Source organism: Caretta caretta, chromosome 20 (genome assembly GCF_965140235.1).
Source record: "Caretta caretta isolate rCarCar2 chromosome 20, rCarCar1.hap1, whole genome shotgun sequence".
NCBI classification, from domain to species: domain Eukaryota; kingdom Metazoa; phylum Chordata; order Testudines; family Cheloniidae; genus Caretta; species Caretta caretta.
The window spans coordinates 21,975,419-21,990,539 of NC_134225.1; the positions used below are offsets into that span (position 1 = coordinate 21,975,419).

Sequence of the window (15,121 nt, forward strand, 5' to 3'; positions counted from 1 at the left end):
GCAGTGCAGATCCAGCCACAGCCCTGCCAGAGGAATGAGGGCGTTGGGGAAGTTGCCCTGTCTCTTAGTCTGAGCTGTCTGCGGGAAGGGCTCTCTCTGCAGAAGGGTAATAATCCCTGCGGTAATACGTTAGCATTCATGAAGAAGAATCAAAGCTGCATCTAGGGAGCCACGGGCAGAGCCCGGGCATGTCTGATGCACTCAGCCCTTGCTGCTGATAGATTCACAGGAGCGTGTACACAGCCAGTGAAAGCTTCCAGGACAAAGATACGAGACAGTAATGGCTCTGACAGTCCCCATTACAAGCAGGAGCTGCCGAGGTCAAGCTCAGGAAAAAACATTGTCATTCCAATAACCTCTGTTCTCTCCTTCCCCTTGTTTCACCCATTTCTCATTTCCCCACGGTGCCTTTAGTGCCCATCCCCCAGACTCCCAGAGGGCAAATCAGCTGATGCTTTTAGTTCTTAAGCTAGACAGCCCTTGACTTCCTCTGTTTCTGTCTCCCCTCATCCCTTCCTTGAATGCTCTGTCGCTGTAGCAATGTCTGTGTCCCTAAACTGCTTGCAACTGTGAGAACTATAATTGCTCTTGAGTCACAAAAGTTTCCAAAAAGCAGATGGAAAGAAGGCTGAGAAGAGAGAAATGAAGTGTGGAAATGGGATGATGAATGGAAAACAGAAGCTATTTGTTCAGAACGCAGACACAAATCACACACAGTGACATGGAGCTATGCCCAAACACAAGCACACAGACATACAATAACACGGTCACTGAGACAAGAGGTCTCACACCACACACACTAAGACACTCACAAACACAAAACAGCATAGATACAAAACACAGAAACACAAGGACACAACAACGTAGATGCACACACCAAGGTCTGCACATAGATATTACTGCAGATATGTACACTGAGATGCTCCAACAAAATAACAGTGATGTACAAATGAAGACACAACCACACAGCAACAGCAACACACAAACTGACAAACTCACAATAATACAGAGGCATAAACTGAGATAAACACACATGCTTATAATCAGGGTAATACATCCAATAACAGAGACATGAAAGTTGAGAGAATCTTACAACACACACCTGCATGCCCACAGTATCAGGGATACACAAATTGAGAAACTCTCACAATAACAGATATACAAACTGAGACAAACAAGCCACAGTAACAAGGATATGTAACTTAAGATGTTCTCACCACAGCACACACACGTACTCCTAGATAGCCTCACACATATAATAACAAATCTCACACAATAACAAAGATACATGCTGAGTCATATACACACAAGCAGACTCGTGCTGTTTGTCCTACAGAGGGGTCCATAAATCCAAGGAACCTGGCTGTGGTCTGTTTGTTTTTTGGCTAAGCAGTTTGGATCCAGTCCCTCACTAGACTCCCTAGGGACCTGTGCAGTGGCTACACTGCAAATCTCAGACATCCTAGTCCTCCAAACTCAAAGGAACTGTACTCTCTATTCATCACTTCTTCCCTCCCCACAGAGTCCATCAGACACACAAAAGGCTCGGTCTCTTCTGCATTAGGCCATTAAAAACAATCTTTATGTGCTTAATTGGAGGATATAAACCTTATTGACCTTTGGAAGTCAAATCCTACTGAGGAAAATAGAAAGGAGCATAAACACTGGCAAGTGAAGTGTAAAAGTATAATTAGGCAGGCCAAAACCAAATTTGAAGCGTAACTAGCAAAAGACTTGAAAACTAACAGCAAAAAATGTTGTAAGTACCTCAGTAGCAGGACGCCTGCTGAACAGCCAGTCGAACCACTGGATGATCAAGGTGTTAAAGGAGCACTCAAGGAAGACAAGGCTGTTGCAGAGAAGCTAAATGAATTATCTGCATCGGTCTTCGCTGCAGAGATTGTGAGGGAGATTCCCACACCTCAACCATTCTTTTTAGGTGACAAATATGAGGAACTGTCCCCAATTGAGGTGTCAGTAGAGGAGGTTTTAGAACAAATTGATAAATTAAATAGTAATAAGTCACCTGAACCAGGTGGTATTCACTCAACAGTTCTGAAGGAACTCAAATATGAAATTGCAGAACTACTAACTGTGGTATGTACTCTATCACTTCCGTACCAGATGACTGGAGAATAGCTAATGTGATGCAAATTTTTAAAAAAGGCTCCAGAGGTAATCCTGGCAATTACAGGCTGGTGAGCCTAACTTCAGTACCAGACAATTGCTTGAAACTATTGTAAAGAACAGAATTGTCAGACACATAGATAAACACAACGTATGGGGAACAGTCAACACAGCTTTTGTAAATAAAAATCATGTCTCACCAATCTACTCGAATTCTTTGAGGGGGTCAACAAACATGTGGACAAAGGTGATCCAGTGCCTATAATGTACTTCAACTTTCAGGGGTCACCCAATGAAATTAACAGGCAGCAGGTTTAAAACAAACAAAAGGAAGTACTTCTTCACACAACACAGTCAACCTGTGGAACTCATTGCCAGGGGATGTTGTGAAGACCAAAACTTAACTGGATAAAAAAAAGAATTAGATACATTAATGGAGGATAGGTTCATCAATGGCTATTGGCCAAGATGGTTGGGGATGCAGCCCCATCCTCTGGGTGTCCCTGGGCCTCTAAATGCCAGGTGCTGGGACTAGACAACAGAGGAGTGATCACTTGATGATTGCCTTGTTCTGTTCATTCCCTTGCAAGCACCTGGCACCGGCCACTGCTGGAAGAGAGGATACTGAGCTAGATGGACTATTTTTCTGACCCAGTATGGTCATTCTGACATTCTGACAACATGGGCCTGGCAGGGATAAAGGAAACAGAGAGTGAAACAAGAAACTAGAATTAATCGTCCTGTGTATGGAGCAACTGAATGCAGCATAGGTGCATTGTACATTTAGCTCTGCTCAATAATAGCAAGAGCAGTTTGTACAGTGAGGGCCAAATTCTGCTCTTTGTTACACCTGTGGGATGACACTGACTACCATGGTGTAACCGAAAGAAGAATCAAGTCCAATGGGTCCAATTGTCAAATGTGAGCACATAATTCAGGACACCCAGTTCCACTCATGAATGCTGATACTAGGCACCCAAGTACCCACATTACGTGCCCAGTAATTAAGCACAGACAATGCATTTGGCACTCCACAGAACATACAAGAAGACATAGGCCCTGGCCCGTAGAAGCTTAGCACAGACACAGATAATAAATATAATCCCCTGTATGACAGTTCAGACACAGAGTGGAGCAGATCAACATGGAAATGCTTCTGGGTGCCTTTCCTGATTGCCACTGACTGGCTGTGTCTCTCTCTCTATGCTTCAGTTTTTCCACCTGTAAAACTAGAGTGGAGAAAATGGGAGATCTGAGATATCAGCAGGAACTGAGTTATAAAGGAAAGTGTTGCAGTTGGGGATCAGAGCAGTTAGAGGGGAGCATTTTGGATGGGTTGAAGGGGGAAGTTTGCAGTAGATAACTACGACATGGCAGCAGTCCAGGGCAGGTGCCAGGGATGATGCAGGAGGGTCTGATTTTAGAGTTACTGAAACAGGACAATAGGGCAGCATTCTTGGATGTGAAGGGACAAGAAGAGCTGGGGGATGCAAGCCTACATGACAAGACAAATGTCAGCATTGTCTTTCTACATCCAGCTATACCCACTCCCTTACGTGGAACCCAGACATGACTTCCTCCATTTCCATATCCTTTCTCACTATATCAGTGCTGGCTGGAATAGGGACCTGTATATAATTGGGGCACCGAGCCGGATGCCTTCCTTAAGCTCCTTACTTTCTTTCTAATTTACCGTCAGAGCTGAATAAATTAATGGGGATGGCTATCAGCATGATAGGCAAATCCCAGCAGGGCCCTGGGCCCCCCTGCAGATTAATCTGCCTGTCTCGCAATAACCTGTCTCCCAAATCACCACCTCTTAATTCAGATGGTGCTCTGAAAAAACCTGCCATAATGCCGTGCCGTTGCCCCTCCCGTCACTGCCAGGAAGAAGATCACAGGGATTGGGGAGTAAATCATCATGGAGGTATTAAAAGGAAACGCAGACAGTACACTGAGCTTCAAAGCTGTGGCTCAAAACATCAGTGGCTGGGGAATTGATTGCATCTTTGCATTTGCCAACCAGAGAAGAAGGGGTGGGGGAGTTTGATTTTAAAATGGCGGCTTGTCCAACCAAAATGTAGTTTGTTGTTTAGGTTTTTAGATTGGATTTTAGATTGTCTTTAATCCTGGTTTAAATTACTGCACAGGTGGTGTCATTTCCAATCACCTTATACATTCAGGAGACACAATCGGGAGGGAGGGAGAGACTGGGTCCTGAAAAGGAGGTTTCATCTTGCCTCCAGCTTATTTGGAGGAGAGGCTGTGCAATGTATTGTCATTCCTGGAGAGAAGGCGTTATGTTGTTTCCTGCGATTAGTTCCCCCCAGTCTTCGATCTAGTATCATGAGACCAAGATTCAGAGCCTGTGATTGCAGGGATGGGGAGTAGGAATCTTAGGGAGGGTAGCTTGCCTGTCCCCCTCATGCACGCTTACATGTAGTGCCCATTGTGCTCGGTGCCACACGAACATAACTAAAAGACGTCTCTGAGCTGAAGAGCTTACAATCTAAAGCCTTGTCTTCACTAGGGAAAAGATGCGTTCGAGGCTCCCATGGAGTCTTCCCCTTGACTTCGTGTGAGAACTGCAAACTACTTTGTCTTCCCTTGGATTTTACCTCACTAGTTACTGCGTTAGCTAACACGTGGTCAGGAAACACCGTTTTCCCTAATGAAAACACACGGTAAGACAGGAGACAGCAGATGGAGACAACAAAAAGGCAGGGGGATCCCAACATAACAACGAGACGCTGATAAGCTATGTAGTAAGCGACAGTTATGGCTCCACATGCATATCCCCCATTCCCACATATTCACACACATACACAGACCCATCTGCAACAATAACAAAGACCTAAGCATAGGTTATCTGAATATGATGCTGGCTTTTCTTTCCTTGGCATTAATTTGCCAGTGCCAGGCCGAGGCAACTTCTTTGTATTTCAACAAGCACCTTCTATCCAAAGATCTCACAGCACATTATAAACATTCTTTAATTAAGTTTCCCTGTGAGGCAGGCAAGCAAAATATTAACATCCACATTTTGAAGACACAGAAACAGAGGTTTGCCTCAAGATCACACAACAAGTCAGCAGCAGGGTCAGAAACAGAACTCAAGAGTCCTGATTGCTGTAACCACTAGAACACATACCCTACCAGAGTATATGGAACAGTAGTGTTTAAGGCCAGAGGGGTCCATTAGCTCATCTAAATAACACAGGCCACAGAATTTCATCCAGTTACTTCTCTATTAAACCCAGTAACTTGTGTTTGGCTAAAACATATCTTCCAGGAAGGCATCGAGTCTTGATCTGAAGACTTCAAGAGCTGGAGAATCCGCCACTACCCTGGTACTTTGTTTCAATGGTTAATCCCCTTCCTTGTTACAAATGTGCACCTTATTTCTAAGAAAGGGGAGGACTTGTGGCACCTTAGAGACTAACAAATTTATTTGAGCATAAGCAGGTTATATCTACACAAGCACTTTTGTCGGTAAAACTTTTGTCTCTCAGGGGTGTGAAAAAATGCTCTCCTGCTGACATAGCTATCGCCGCTGTGTCTGTAGTGTAGACATAGCCTAATATGAATTTGGCTGACTTTACATTCCAGCTATAAAGTGTTCAAACTCCCAGCTCCCTGCACTACCCGCTTCCTCTCAAATCTGGGTTTATAATACAGGTCCCTGGTTGTCTGCCTCGTCCCTTTTAACCACTAGACAGCAATGCCTATGAAACTATAAAAGAAGGATTATTTTTGTAAGGGGGGTGTACCTTTTTTTTTTTTTGTTGGTTACAGAGACAAATCCTTTTGTCAGTTACACTTTGCACAACCCTACTGGCTTCCATTGAACTGCATGGGTCTGAAAGGAGAATCTGGCCCAATGCCATATGAAACTTTTATGACATTTTTAAAAAATCATTGAAAACTGTTAGTATTATCAGTTTCAATTGTCCCCTGAATTGCTGAGATCCAAAACTCAATGATATATTAGTGTGTAGTGTAGTAGGAGAAACAGACTGAAACTGACAAGAAAGTGAAACCAACTAGCCTATTAGCACCATCTCCAGCTGAGTGAAGTGCAAACAAATAAACAAACAGCCAAAAGGGAGAAAAGTAAATGTAAATGTTCTTTAAAATCCTTTGAGTAATCTCAGGTGTTAAAAGAAACTGGGGCTCTCAGTTACACTAGTGTAAATTCAGGGTAATGTTGCAGGATTTACATTGTTGTCACCATGGGCAGAACTAAGCACATGAGTTTTATTTTGACATTGTTCCTTCTCTGCAGACCTCATCTGCCCGGGGGCCAAATTATTTCTGGCCCCATAGGCTCAGGGATTTCTTTTCTCTCTTTTGTCAGCTGAGGGAGGGTGGATCAGAAAGGATGTACTCCCTTAATTATCTCAGCCCCTCATGAATTTAATATGATCCTTGCATTGGCACTCCCATACCGTCTCACACAATGCGTGCGAAGAACCTACTGACAATATCTACTATGGGGGAATAATGTGGGTCTCACTGTATAATTCCTCCTCTGAAAGAAAATCTCCCAAGGTTATTCCATCTATTGAGACTGCACTCCCTTGGCTCAAGAAGAGAGATGCTGGTGTGTGTGTGTGTGTGTGAGAGAGAGAGAGTGAAGGGTAAGGGTCAGGGGTGGGGAAGGAAATCCTATAGAAGAGCATTTAAAAATGAGCAACATGAAAAGCTTGCTGGATGTTTAAATGCAGTGTCTCACTGCAGCAGGCAGGCTGTGTCTAGACAAACTCCTTCAAATCTTCCAGGCACTTATCCCTTCTCATTCATTTCTGATGGACTGTCGAGTGTGAAGTGAACACAGCTGTCTACTGAGGAATGGAGCCCTTGCACGAAAGGCCACGGGCATCCCTTTTATCTTCCTTTTGATTTTTCTTTGACATTCCTTTGTTTCCCTTCTGGACCTCTCCTGCCTTCCATCTCCATAATCTCCTTTATAGAAAGACATATACAGGTATATAAGGAACTCTCACTGGAGCATTAGGACTTGAATACATACATAGAATGTGCTTAAATTAATAAATAGTTAAGCAACTCTTGTCCACAATACTCTCAACAGAAGACATCTATCCCCCTTACAGCCTGGTGGGATATTCATTGCAGCGCATGGAACAGGAGTGCTGTCTCTGTGATCACAGCAATTTGAGACCCAGCCACTCCCAGCAGCAGGTAATATTTCAATGATGGTTGTAAGGGGTGCTCCTGGCTACTGCAATCCCAGCCTCTCCTAGCAGAAGGCACTAAAGTGGACAGGAGTACTTGTGGCACCTTAGAGACTAACCAATTTATTTGAGCATAAGATTTTGTGAGCTACAGCTCACTTCATCGGATGCATACTGTGGAAACTGCAGAAGACAAAGTGGACAGTGCAGCCGGATGCTGGCTGTGGGGAGTTGGCACCTAGATGCTACAGTGATGAGCACAGCACAAGAACTTAAATAAAACTCACAGCTACTCCATTCCTCTGTAGAGAATAATGTCAGAGAGCCAGCTGTGAGGGGAAGTCCCTGCTACTCCCCTTCCATCTTCTCCCAGCAAGAAGTACTGTAGGGAATGGTGCAGGAATGCTGGCCATGAGAGGAGCTCACAGCTAGTCCAGAGACCATGGCCCTCTCAGCTAGAATCCCTCTGGCAATGATATGAAGCTGCTCCTTTGGCTCTGAGCGTATGTCTACACTACAATTCAAAACCCACGGCTGGCCTGTGCCAGGTGATTCGGGTTCATGGGGCTCGGGCTGCAGGGCTGTTTAAATGCAGTGTAAACTTCCAGGTTCTGGCTCCAGCCCAGGCTCTAGAACCCTGCAAGGTAGGAGGATCCCAGAGCTTGGGCTGCAGCCCAAGCCCGGAAGTTTACATTGCAATTAAACAGCCCTGCAGCCTGAGTCAGTGCAAGTCAGCTGGCACAAGCCAGCCGCGGGTGGCTAATTGTGGTGCAGACATACCCTAAAGCCAGGTCTCTACTGCAGACTTACATCACTCCGGGTGTGTCAAATCCACAGCTCTGCATGATGTAGTTATACCAACTGAGCCCCTGGTGTGGACAGTGTCGATGGGAAAGCTGCTCCTGCTGCCACAGCTACTGCCTCTAACGGGGTGGATTAACTCCGCAGACGGGGGATGCTCTCCCGTCTGCCTAGTAGCATCTTCACTGAAGTGCTACAGCTTTTGAAGTGTCGACCTGCCTAAGGGACCTCCCAGTTCCTCCAGAGCCTACGTTTCTGAGATGGAAGTGCTGTGACAAAAGAGCACTAACATTCCACCAAATGGAATGAATAGGCAGCAGGTTTAAAACAAACAAAAGGAAGTATTTCTTCACACAACGCACAGTCAACCTGTGGAACTCCTTGCCAGGGGATGTTGTGAAGGCCAGGACTATAACAGGGTTCAACAAAGAACTAGGTAAGTTCATGGAGGATAGGTCCATCAATGGCTATCAGCCAGGATGGGCAGGGATGGTGTCCCTAGCCTCTGTTTGCCAGAAGCTGGGAATGGGCGACAGGGGATGGATCACTTGATGATTCCCTGTTCTGTTCATTCCCTCTGTGGCACCTGGCATTGGCTGCTGTCGGAAGACAGGATACTGGGCTATATGGGTCTTTGGTCTGACCCAGTGTGGCCATTCTCATGTAGCTACTCCTCCCCATGCCTGTCTGAGGACATTGCTCTCAAACTGCACCTTGATAGATACCTTATATACTTTGTGTGTCCATTGTTCCTTTCCTATGAGGATCTCAAAGCCCTTTACAAAAATGAATGAATGAACATGCACTGACCCACCTCCAGAGGTAGATCAGTATTACCACCCCCATTTTATAGAATGGGGGAACTGTGGGACAGAGAGGTGAAGGGACTTGTCCACAGGTAGGCAATGGTAGAGCCAGGTACAGAATCTACAAGAACTCCCTTTGCTCTAATCACTGGACCAGACTCCTCCCTAAGCCAACACTCCTGGAAAGATAAGGGTACTTGATAGGATACTGTGGAGAAAGAGTGGGGCGGGGGAACGCCAGCAGGGACTGGAATGCTTATTACATAGATATTGTTGTTTCTTTATTGCAGTGATACTTTTTCTTTGCCTTCTAAAAGAGACATGATGCAAGTTCATTTGGACACACAGAGGCTGCTGTTTCACTTTGGGCCGATACCATCTCATCCCTGCAGCCCTCAGGAAGGTAAGAAGGTTACTTCCACTGCCCTTCCCAAACAGGTTAGAAATCCAGGTAGCTCATATGCTGCCTTGACAGGGGCTGGGATCACTGTGAGCTGACAGTCTCTGCTGAGGTGAGGCCCTGCATTGCTCCCTGTCCTGCCTCCCTTAATCTCTGGCTGACTCAGAAGCAGTATTGAGCAGTTTCTGAGCCAGCTACATTTACCTGTCATGGAAGACAGGATGGATGTGACTCAAGCTTTTTAGTCTGATGATGGGTCAGTAAATGGAGGAGAATCTGGAAAGACACTCATCCCTTTCCCCCCAGAATTAGCCAGGGAAACATATATTTGCAGAGATTTGTTTCTCTTCAACCCCAAGCCCAGCCATCATCACTTGGCATCAGTTGTGATTACTGGGAACTTCAGAGCAGCAGCAGTGGCGTGGATGAAGGATGGGCCAGGGAGCAACAGATCAATTGATCAGAGCTAAGTGCTACCCCTAAATCAATGGAGACAGCAATTTCTGGCCAATCCAGGGTCCAATGAATCCCTGCCAGTAACACACCCCATTAACCACGCCCTGCTCCCTCCCTCAGCCCCCATCCACGCTTTCCTGTATGACCAGGGCCTGGTATCTGCAGTCAGTCAAATCCATCTTGAGCTTGCTGCTGGCCCCTAAATATTTCTAGACATGAGGGGAAAGGTTTGTCAGCACGAGGGAGTTGCAAGAGCAAGATAATTCCAGTGGGATCGAAAAAAGGTGTTGCTGTGGAGGGAATAGCCATCTCTTGGCTCCTCTCTTCTAAGCTACACTCCACCCGGAACCATAAAGCTCCATATAGATGGAGGATGGTGGGGAGAGCATCTATCTATCTATCTAGCCGTCATTTGTATATAAACCCTTTTGTGGATTTATCATCTATCACTTGTAAAGCCTATCAACATAGGGTGAAATACTGACCCTACTGAAGTCAATGGCCCCATTGATTTTGATGGGGCCAGGCTTTCATCAATGGCATTTTGTGAATGATGCTCATACTCCCTTTCCTGTGGGATTCTGGGGAGGACATAGTGAGGCCTGAGTTTGCACTAGATCCAGGGGCCACAGCGGCCCATAATCCGCCCCTGCATGAGGCAACAAAGTGGTCTGAAAAGAAACCCCTAGAACAGCACTGGAATGGAAGGGCTTATCCCACACCATGCTCGTACACGCCACGTTTGACTAATGTAAGGGAAGCTGAAGGCTGTCTCAATGTTGCTGGGTAATACTTGGAGGATTTTATGTAAAGAGATTGCAAGAGGCAGGCAAGGGCTGCATTAAATATGTGACACACTGGATCTGGCTGAAATTTATGGAACTGGTTGCACAGAACCTGTCACGTGGCTTGAGGGGGAGGGGGAAGAAGATGTTTGTGCCGGCAAAAAACAGAGAAAGTGACTTTTTGAACATCTTTGCATATTGTTAATATAAACCCATGGTTTTCTCTGACATATTGTAACCAAGACATCTCCACAGTAAGAAGGAATGGAAAGAGCAGAGCTAGAATTTTAAAAGAAATCAGAGTGTGCAACAAAATTCAAAAGAAAAAGAAGAGCTGCTGGATTTATTCTAAATGGCCAGAGTCCATTTAATCCCACTCACTTCAAGGAAGATACCCAGGTGGAAGTGAGGGCAGAATGTGACCTGTTTGCACTTTACAAGGGTATTTGCAGGGCCAGATCCTCAGCTGGTGCAAATCAGCATAGCTCCTCTGTTGACTTCAATGGAGTTCATTTGTTTTATGAGAGCTGAGGATCAGGCCCAGTGTTTTAGGTTTTGTGTAAAGACACAGATTCTGACTCCCCGTCTACGAGTAAGATGCAGGGAACACTGTTCCTACTGGGGCCATACTCCTGGTGCTTGTACTCCATGAATGCAAGTGTCCATTCCATGGCATCTTAGCAGGCACTGCAGTGCTAGACACTCCCAAGTCGGGGGGATTGCAGGGTACGGCCCAGCCCCTTTCTGCACTGCATGGCAGCCAGAGGGGATGCATATTTTAAGGCTGTTGTCCAGTGGATGATCCCTGGAGCTGCTCCTATAGTGCCCCTTCTAGAAGTATGGTGCCTGCCTCTGTCCTCCAGACAGACTGCCTCTGGCATCAGCTGCGGTATGGTGCCTTTCTATACCATCCCACCCACCAACTTGGCTACAGCTCCTAAAGAATGTGGTCCGAAAAGCACGCACAGGTATTTGGTGCAGCACTGCTCTAGTTCAATGGTTCCCAAACTTTAAGAACCTGTGAACACCTTTCACTAAAATGTCATGTCTTGCGAACCCCCTCCTAAAAATGAATATTTCCAGGGATTTTCTCCTTTATCTGAGTATAAATTATAAAAGCAGTGATCTTGGAAATATAAAATTTGTTTTTTATGACATGCTGATTATGCACTATTTATTATTAATTATTATTTATCATTACAGTATTTTAATTACATTATGAAAACAGCAACACTCTTCCAAGATCTCACTTTCGTAGCTTGTATCACCTTGAATAAGGCTCCTGTGTTTCACCAAGGAGTATCAGATGTGAAAAACCACAAAGGTATTCAAGAAGTCAACTCACAGAGATCCCCCTACACAAGCATTCAGGTCTTGAGCAGTCCAGGCAAACAACGCACGTTACAACAAAGCTGAAACTTGTTCTTCATAATAATGTTAAAAACAATATTAGCTGCCTATTTAATTTTAAAAACAGCAAAAAATATTCACCTCCCTTTCTTATAAGGAGTCTTGAAGTTTAAATCTCCTCAGTGTGATAGGATTCAGAGTAGCAGCCATGTTAGTCTGTATTTGCAAAAAGAACAGGAGGACTTGTGGCACCTTAGAGACTAACAAATTTATTTGAGCATAAGCTTTCGTGAGCTACAGCTCACTTCATCGGTTTTTCCACTGAATGCATCCGATGAAGTGAGCTGTAGCTCACGAAAGCTTATACTCAAATAAATTTGTTAGTCTCTAAGGTGCCACAAGTCCTCCTTTTCTTTCAGTGTGATAGATATGCTTTGTTTCATCTGCTTAGCTCTTGGAAGTCCAGGGGCTCTGTGCTGCTGGCCCCGTGCTGCCCAGGGTCCCTAGTGACAGCTCTGTCATTAGGGAATTTTTTCACAAGAACACCCTGTATCATTTCATGAACCCCCAGGGGTTCACGAACCCCAGTTTGGGAACCACTCCTCTAGTTCCACCAGCAGCTGGAGCAACATTAACTCCTGTGCAGATTTCCCCTGTGAAATTTGCTATGCTCTGGGAGCATGCCATGTCAAGTAGTTGCTGCCCATCCCCCTCATGACACATTCCCTCCTGACCCACAGTACCCCAACTCTGCTCTACGTCTGGGAAGGGGCTTCCAGAGGCTGAGAGAAGCATATTGCATAACTGCAGCCTCTATCTAATGTAATCTATTCTATCTGACCTATGTTTTTATACCCTGCTCATCACAGTGGTATCTGAATTCATCCCTAGCCAATTCCACTGGCTTTTTTGCTCCTGTGTAGGTAAGAACAGCATGGGGTCTTCAGTTGTAAAGCATACTGGAATTTTTCAAGATGAAAGGGTCTCCATATATATTTAATATTACATAAAACGTTTTTTAAAACTCTCAACCCTGCACACCTACTGGCTGCACAGAGTAATTTCTAGTCCTTTTAAATTCTCTTAATCGGGAACATTTTTCTGAATGGATACAAAAATATAGCAAGAGACAGATTCCGCCTGAGAGGTTCATCATTCTGATCTGCTGCTGCTACCAAGGGATGGGATGGCTGGGCTGCACTGCCACCTGCTGGTACTGATAAAGTAATGCACAAACAGATTATTTTAGGGTCATGCCTTGCCTGATGTTGAAAGAACAGGAGGACTTGTGGCACCTTAGAGACTAACACATTTATTTGAGCATAAGCTTTCGTGAGCTACAGCTCACTTCATCGGATGCATGCTGTAAGTGGCCCTTGGCTCTCAATGACTTCAGCAGGAGCTGAGTGACTTCAGGAGTCAGGAGTGTGCAGGATTGGATTCTTAAACAGCATACATTTCTACTCTGCAAATACGTTGAGCAAGGGAAGTAGGATAATACTCCTCTAGTCTGGCATTTTTCATCTGTGGATCTCAAAGAGTATAACAGATGTCAGTTAAATTAATCTCATACTGAAACTCTTCTATCAGCTAGGTATGGATAATAACAGCAGTTTCACAGAAGGGTAAAGTGAGGCACAGATATGTGGGTTAACAGATCAAGGTAAAGATTATGGGGATGCCTATACCCTATGCCCACAAGGGTTTACTTTGACCTTGTGTTAAAACTGCACATTGCCTTGTCTTCACTAGGATTTTATCTCATGTTAGTTACCATGTGCTAGTTTACAATAATTAAGAACACACTTTTCCCCTAGAGAAGATGCACCCTATAGCTATGGGGAAGACTAGGGTTTTGCTTGACCAGCTAGCACTTGTTCAAACTACAACTTGCCGTGTGTTCACTTTTTTCAACTGAGCTGGCTCAGCTGAGATTGAGAGTTTAGTTTCATTCAACTGAATACCCCACACAACACCAACGTACACAGTTTAACCCAGTTTAACACATGTAACTTGATTGTAGCAGTTTGTCTACATTCTTGCCTGTGGCAATAGTATTTCTGCAAAATTGATCAGCAGTGAAATAATTAAATGCCTTTAATGGTCTCTAAAATTGCTCTTTAAATCCTCAGCATTAAGCTTTGTCATCAACACCTCATTGAGATGAGACTTCCCTTCAGACTTCCCTCAATGTGCTGTTACCCGCTGTAGATTCAGACAAGTTGGCATGTGTTTGCATTTGGAAGATTTTCTGCACAACCGGAGGGCTAGAAATGTGATTTTTTTTTCCCTTATAGGAAATCATAAACTCTTCAGAAATGGATGTGAGCCTCCAGAGAAGGAAATTCATCCCAGAGTGATTAAGGTAGGAAGGCCTTTTCTCACTAGGGACATGTTGCTCTATCTTGTATTAGCATTTCTCATCAGACTTCTCTTCTATGCAGGGAATGGAACACCATGGAACGCCATCTGCTGAGGTGTTGATGTGAGGAGCTTGAATGCTAGCATTGCTGGAATTCCCAAGAAGAAACCCAAGATCTACTGTACAGAGAAAGCCAGCCAGAGACAGTGAATGGGGATGCAGGGTCACATGCCCCCCAGATTTGCTGCTTGGCTTGTATTGAGCATGCTCAGTAACAGTGCTGAAGCCAGCTGCCCTCATTCTGCTCTCCCCTTATCGGCAGGCACAAGTAGTCTCTGCCCAGCAGTGAGTTTCGTATCTGCAAGCTCCTCAGTCATTCTTCTCCTTGTAGAAGGGGAACCCAAAGCCAGATGCAGTCAGTATGGATAAGGTGTTGAATTGGTGCTGAAGCCTCTACCCACTACGGTGTGCACTTCACTCTGTCTCTCTCTCTGACCACAGTACCTAAGGGGCGAATATGAGCATTATAAAACAGTATCATTGCTGTCTGGTTACAGAGGGCTTGTCTACACTACAAAACTAGGTCAACTAATTTAGGTCGACCTACAGCCATAGCAGTAAGTCAATTGGCTGTTGGTGTCCACACTACCCTCCTTCTGCCAATGGTGTGTGCCCTCACCAGGAGCACCAACTGAACTGGGGCACTGTGGGGCACAGACAGCTGCACAGGGCTCACAGATGGAGCCCCCCATCCACCCCGGGGTGACAGCCAGAGCTGTGAGCCAGGCCCAGGGCTCAATTTCATAGTAGGGAGCCTACCAGCCTTTCTTGTCAATTTC

General features: G+C 45.1%; 1 long non-coding RNA gene across 2 annotated transcripts in view; it reads left to right on the forward strand.

Moving 5' to 3' along the window:
- The window catches only part of LOC125627651 (uncharacterized), a 39,119-nt gene that overhangs the window by 19,223 nt on the left and 4,775 nt on the right, over positions 1 to 15,121 (forward strand). The window contains exons 1-4 of one of the 2 annotated variants that reach the window (XR_012665594.1): positions 7,247 to 7,329; positions 9,220 to 9,332; positions 14,218 to 14,285; positions 14,365 to 14,627. This is a non-coding gene — a long non-coding RNA (uncharacterized LOC125627651). Of the gene's footprint in view, positions 1 to 7,246; positions 7,330 to 9,219; positions 9,333 to 14,217; positions 14,286 to 14,364; positions 14,628 to 15,121 lie in introns of those variants that run through there. The other variant, XR_007354067.2, reaches the window with a different exon arrangement.